The following is a 6052-nucleotide window of genomic DNA, read 5'->3' as shown; positions in this document are numbered from 1 at the left end:
ATCATATTACAATAATCTCATATTGAAGTTTAGTTAGAAAAAGAGATCGGAAATTCGGTGACGTTGAGTGGTCGGGCGGAAATCCAGTGTCAGGTGATGGTCCGGCAGAACTCCGGGTGTCAATCGGATGTCGGGCAGAACTCCAGCGTCAGTCGATAGTTGGGCAGACTTACGGACTCATTTGGCAGTCGGGGGAAAGTTCGACAGTGGTCGAGGAGGACTCTCTTCCTTCTTTTCATTTTTCTTCCTTCTCTTTTGCTTCATTGCTTAATTCTGGCGTTAGTTGGTTGCCGGGTGAAAGTCCAACGATGGTCGAGAAGGAGTCTCTTCCTTCTCTTCTCTTCTTTCTCTTCTTCTCCCTTTCTATTCTTGCTTCCTTGCTTAATTCCGGCGTCGGTTGGTTGCCATATGAAAGTACGATGGTGGTCGAGGAGGAGTCTGGTGGCAAGAGAACTCTTATTTCTCTTCCTTCACTTCTTCTTTTTTTCTTCCTTAAGCCCCTTATTTCCCCTCAATGAAGAATGAGTGGTCAATTTATAATTTTATGAGAGTGGCGTGGCCAATAAATAAGGGGAAAATCAATGATTTTTTGGGAGTGATTTGAATTAACGGCCGATGTTAATTCTCTTGATCATAGACCATTCGTTGGGGATTTGAATGTCACAATGATGTCAGAGTTTGTTGATATTGGGCTCGTTGGATTCATCTCGTCGAGCCGCTCGATTTGACTATAAGAATGTCACGTTTGAAGACCATTTGACAATCCAAATTATGGTTTGAACTTTCCAAATGTGCTTCAGGTCTTTGATTTGGACTCATTTGGGCTCGAATTGAGTCGAATTTGGTGTCGTTGGGTTTGTATTTCCGAGACATTCAATTCGATTATAAGTTTGCTGGAATCGGAGTTGTGATGGTCTCAAATTTCATTTTTAAAGTTTCTAACTTGATTTTGCCTCGAGATTCATGCAAGCAAGATAATTTGTGGCTAAAAATAAATTTAGTTCATATATAAACTTTAAAATGTAATATAAATTATTACTAATTTAAGTTAAATTTAACACAAATTATTATTAATTTGTATTATCTATTTAGATGAATTTTGCACTCATAAATTATTTCTTAAATTCACATTATAATTTTACATTTATAATTCATTCATGTTACACAGCTCATCTTGGCCTGTTGGTTGAGAGCTTATGCTTCCAACTAAGAGGTCTTGGGTTCGAGTCTTTATGTATGCGTTGTGTGTATGAGTTTGCCTTAAATGGTCTAAATGTCCCAAAAAAAAACCATTCATGTTTGACTATTCATAATTAATAAATAGATAAATAAATTTAATTTTAATGATGTATATTTAAAAAATATAAAAAAGATAAATAATCAACAATTAGTTGGTTGAACCTACAGTTCAAACCATTTTCAAATCGATTTGATATTTGGTCATTTTTAAGGGGGATCGAACCGATTATATGATCAGTTCACGGTTGAACTGGTAAATGGTAAGCATCGACCTTATTGGCGAGGATTGGCATTGACACCGAGTATCATAAGCCCATGTTGAATGTCAACTTTAGCGTCAACTTTAGTGTCAACTTTGGACATTTGCACCAAACTGGACGTCTAATGTTACTATTAGCATTCATGTTAATGTCAGACATTTTTTTTAGTGTCAATGTCACATACTAACTTTGTTAATGTCGGTAAGAGTTCATGTTAGTGATGAAAGCGTGTGTTATAACATTGGTGATGACATACATCAATATTAGTAGTGATGACATACAATCTTATTAGTATCAACTAGAATCAATATTATATGCAATGATGGTTTGCAACCTTATTATCATTGGAAGGTATTATCATTAGTGTTGATGGCATGTGTCGATTTTGTTAATGAAGATAGACATCGATATTATTGACAAAGGTGAGTAGTGAACTTGTTGGCATTGACGGGCTTTAACATTTGGTGTTAATAGTTACATAGACTTTATTGGCAATAAAAAATGACAACATTGCTAAGAATGACAAGCAAATATCTTATTAGCATCAGTGTCATTAAAAATGTTAGCCATAGACCTTATTGGCAAGGATGGGCATTAACGTTGGTGTCGATGTATGACGTTGACCTTAATGGTGATAGCGAACGATGGTTTTGTTGGTGTCGGCGTTAATGTTGACGACACACATCTACTTTGTTATTTGATGAAGTGCTTTGATGTTTTGGCAAGAGCATACAATGACCTTATTAGCATCAACAAGCATCAATGTTTGTGTTGATAGCGTACATTAGCCTTGTTGGCAACGAAGGACATCAATGTTGCTAGCAACAATGGATGTCAAATGTTGGCAAGTAGTGTTATAGATTCTCTCATATGGAATTCTTCTTGTAGCCTCATCCCAACCTCCTCAATTGTGAAGAAGTTGAGTTTTTTATAGATTTCATGAGAGAGACATTCTAGTCATTTCCTTATAAATCATGGCACTTCATGATATAGTTCGTATCTATCCCCTCCATCAAACCATCCTTATTTATTATCTATATATATATATAACTTGTAATGATTGCATTCCACATTTTATCAACAATTTTCAAGTTAATTATAATAAAGTCTTTCTGAACTTTTGAAATACTATTTCTCCTCCTCATTTCAAATGAATTTTAGTTTTTATCATCATTAATAACTTCCACGACTCCTCCTTCAACAACATTTCTAACCACATCAATTGTAACATTTGCTTTAGTTCCATACATTGTTTGATCACCCAATGAGTCAATTTCACAATCTATATTTATTTGTTACAAATCAAGATCCGAGGGTTGTGAAAAATTAAATTTTATTTTATGAGACACTTAACATTTAAGATCATTCAATCACAATATCTACATTATGATATTATTATGGAATGTAAATTAGGTAAATAATTCATTATAACATTGAGTATCATACTTCATATAAGAAACTGATGATATTTTTGCCATGTGGATGAAGGAGGATTGATTTATGAAGCTTATAAATTACATTATTTATAATATTTTTTATTATTAATTTTTTATTTTATTACTAATGCTATATGCACGCTTGAAAGCTAAATACTTTTTTCTTACAAAATAAATAAAAGAATCATGTTATTATGCCTTGTGAAATGAAATAAAGGGTATTGACTATTTATTTTGATGTGAGGGCTAACATTTTAACGATAAACATAGCGTTAATTCATTTAGTATAATGATTATACTTAATATATACTATATTGAAGTCAAAGCGAATGCAACAAGAGTTGTGGGATTCAAAGCCTTTATCGATATCCTCCTCCTTCATGTTCAGATACACTTTATTGCAAGCGGGCAAAGAAGAATAATAGAGAGGTGTTTGTCACATGCAAATTTGCCCTCACATGAGTCTCAACCTTTATGTACTTGCTCAAACAAAAAACAACAAGCGGTTAGGGGGATTAAAAGTGAAAATACCTAAAAGTATGAAACAAGAGATGAAATTACATAAATAAGGTATGTGACTTGGGAATGTACTTGCGAATTATAAACACATATATATTTTATTAAACAACACAACATCAAACCTTTATCTCATTATGTAGGGTCAGCTATGCGAATCATTTACAATTTGCACCTTAAAAATATTGAAGGCCTCACCATCACCTTATGGAATTTCTCTTAAGTTTGAGGGGCACTTTTTTTATCACACAATAAGTCTGATGCATTATTCCACTTATACCATCCAACTTTAATTCTACTAATAATATCCCCACCTATTTTACCATCAGTTTGAACAATATACCCTGGATATCTAAATTATGTACTCCTTTTAATGCCTTGATCACCCAAAGTCACAAACCCCCTACTAGATCTATTACTACTAAAATAACACTCAATGAAAACCTTTAGACTCTAAGGTTGACATCAATAATTCAAGTTTTCCTTCAACTCTCTCTAGACTTATAAACAAGAAAAATATCATCAACAAAAAGCATACATCGGCGTACATCCTCTTACAAATGTCTATTAAGAATATCCATGATTAAAGCAAAAAGATATATGCTTAAAGATGATCCTTGATATAATCCAACTGAAATAAGCAAATACTTGGTCAAACCACCTTGTGTTTGAACACAACGTATTGCATACATATCATTAATGATATAGCATTTTACTTGAAACTTTATCATATGCTTTTTCTAAATCAATAAACATCATATGTATATCCTCCTTATTCTCTCTAAATTTGTCCATCAAACCTCTCAATAATTGTAGAGCTTCCATAGTAGATCTATCCATCATGAATCTAGATTGATTTTGAGAAACATTATATTAATCCTTTAATAATGTTGATAAAATTTATAACAATAAAGTGAGATAATTTTATATCATAGATTCAAATGAGGATCCCATACTTAAACCAATAAATGAAAAGATGATATGCAACACAAGTTTTGATGTGAAAAACTCAGGAAGGGGGAAAATATGAGCTGACCCAACTAAAATATTTCATTAGGTAAGTGTTGATTACAAAGATTTACCCATCTCTAAATTGGAGAAAGCAGGATTATAGATGTATGAGATGCCAGAGAACAATATTATATATTCGCTAAGGGATGAGTGGCGTTTAGACGGTTATTACTGAGTGATGATGGTTTGGTTATGGCGTTTGGGAGGCGATAAAGGTTGGGTGGTTCTGGTATGATATCAAAGGTTATACAATGGCAGGTTGATGATGGAGGTTAAGTGGCGGTGGCTTATTGATGGTTGTCCGATGATAATGGTGTTGAACCCGATGAGCCTGGTGCACACAGTAGGCTTGAAGTGTTTGATCTCTCATTTGGACTTGGTTATATCACTTTTGATGTTATTGAATTTATTATGTTGAGCTGATTAATTTGACTACGAATTTACTGAAATTATAATTTGATTGGTCTATAGCAGAATTTTGAAAATTTATTTCTTCAATTTGTATCATGATCATGCTATTTTTGTTATGTGATGTATCAAAGTTATTTATTGAACAACAAATAAATTAAAATTTGGAAATAAATAAATGCATTAAGCTATATTCAATTTAAATTTGTTTAGCCTTTTAAATTGAAAAAGAAATTAAATTTATTATTCACTTGAAAGGACTTAATTGTTTATTTAATTTCTAATGTAAATTGATTTAATTATTAAAATTTTAATATTATTTTGATCACTAACAAGATGCAAGATGAGTGGAAGAAATATATTTGTTCATATTTTTAAGAATAAAGATGATCTACAAATTGTGCTAATTATAGAAGAATGAAGTTAATGTGTCATACATTAAAATTATGGGAAAGATTAATTGGGCACATGTTACGATGTGATACTATGTTTCTCAAAATTAGTTTGGATTCATCCAGGGTAGGTTTATTATGAAAGTTATACATTTGTTTAGAGATTTGATGGAGAAGTTTATAGATAGTAAGATGGATCTACATATGATATTTGCTTATTTATATATATAAAAAAAACATATGATAAAGTTCAAGATAAATGCTCTAGAGAGTTCTATAAAAGAAAAGAGTTAATGATACTTATAATTAATTTATTAAGGATATTTATATATGAGCAGTTACTTGTGTTCAAACACTATATATGAGCAGTTACTTGTGTTCAAACACAAGGTGATTTAATCAAATATTTTTGTATTTAGTTGGATTACATAAAGGATCATCTTGTAGCCCATATCGTTTTGCTTTAGCCATAGATCTTCGGATTAGACATTTGGAAGAACATATACCCTAATGCATACTTTTTCTTGATGATATTCTTCTTGTTGATAAGATTAGAGAGGAAGTTGGAAAAAATTTTAAATTATGGAGATCAACCTTAAAGTCTAAAAATATTCATTTGAGTAGATCTAAAACCTAATACATAGATTTTAATTTTAGCATTAATAGATCTACTTGCACAATTGTGGCATTGAGTGATCTAGTCATTTAAAAAAAGTGTATCTTTTATATATCTCGAATTCAAAACGATGGTGAAATATGAGGACTTTAACGGTGGAATTCAAGTTGGATG

This window comes from Dendrobium catenatum, unplaced genomic scaffold, assembly GCF_001605985.2.
Source record: "Dendrobium catenatum unplaced genomic scaffold, ASM160598v2 fragScaff_scaffold_908, whole genome shotgun sequence".
In the NCBI taxonomy this organism is placed as follows: domain Eukaryota; kingdom Viridiplantae; phylum Streptophyta; class Magnoliopsida; order Asparagales; family Orchidaceae; genus Dendrobium; species Dendrobium catenatum.
The sequence above is the reverse complement of the archived record's forward strand: the minus strand, read 5'-3'. Positions refer to the sequence as shown.